The following is a 1,204-nucleotide window of genomic DNA, read 5'->3' on the forward strand; positions in this document are numbered from 1 at the left end:
GGCCGGGGGCTGCATCCCGGGGCGGGGGGAGGAAGGTTGGGTGGCGGCGGTGCGGCGCCGGCGGGGTCCCCCCGGGGAAGGGAAAGGCCACCAGACATCCCCCTCCCGGTGCACGGAGGGGACGGGGACCCCCCGAGGCCTGGCGTTGGGAGAGCTGGGTCCCTGGGAAGGCAGGAGCCGGCTGGGATCTCCCATCTCCCTGCTGCTGAGCCTGCCGGCTCTCGGGTATCCGGCCTCTCTGCCCTGCAGAGGACCTGTGCCATCCTTAGGTTTTGCCTACCATTTTAGCAAAAGCCCTGTTTATAGAATACACGAAGCCCTGGCTCACTGAGCACGTAAGGGACCAAAACGGGAAGGCACTGCCTTTGCTGAGAGCTCCAAGCCTCTTCTGAGTCAGCACCGTTCCAAAAGATCTTCCTTTTGGCATCTGGTACTTCATCAGGGACAAGTTTCCAGTCCTTCTGCTCATGCTTCTTTTTAAAACTCCAATACAGCTCTAGTGTGAAATCCAAACTGGACCTCTTACAGCTTGCAGAGGAACATCACCTCATGGTGAGGTGATAGAAACCTTCTACTTCATTTATTGTTCTGCAGCCCTCACCTTCTGATGGCATCTGTCTGTCTGGTTTTTGAAAGACATTGGTGGATACTTGAAAGTCTAGATACAGGTCTAGGTGTATTTCCTTGGTGGCCATGGCAACGTCCCTTTCCTGAGCATCAGCCTATGCTGAAAATGCACGGCCATCTGGCCTTTCCTGGATTGGAGTGACCACTCCTGATTCCTTGGAGACTGCTGCTCTGTTGTCCATGCTGGTGTGGGGCTGTGCTTGCTCCCCATGGTGGTGTATGTTGGCTCCTCAGGGAAACTTGAACAGTGGGTTTACACCGTAGCACAGCTACTATAGGTTGAGTGGATGCCATGGGCTGAAGGTACCAGGGTCTACAAACTACAAAATCAGCAAGATGGTCTTAGAAACTATCTTTGTTTTAATAAACAGGACCACACCTGAAAATAATCTGTTGATAGCATCTCAGGGGGTAGACTCTTCTCCTTCCCCTGCATAGCATTTCTTCTATCTCACCTTTAACTGGAACATTTTGTAGCCATCACTCCTCTTTTTACTATTTATTGCTTGTTAGAAAAAATCAGTAGTGAGCATTGTTGCTGCAGATCCAAAAGATTTAACAGCTAATATTGCTCTGA

This window comes from Calidris pugnax, unplaced genomic scaffold (genome assembly GCF_001431845.1).
Source record: "Calidris pugnax isolate Ruff unplaced genomic scaffold, ASM143184v1 scaffold27, whole genome shotgun sequence".
Classification (NCBI taxonomy): domain Eukaryota; kingdom Metazoa; phylum Chordata; class Aves; order Charadriiformes; family Scolopacidae; genus Calidris; species Calidris pugnax.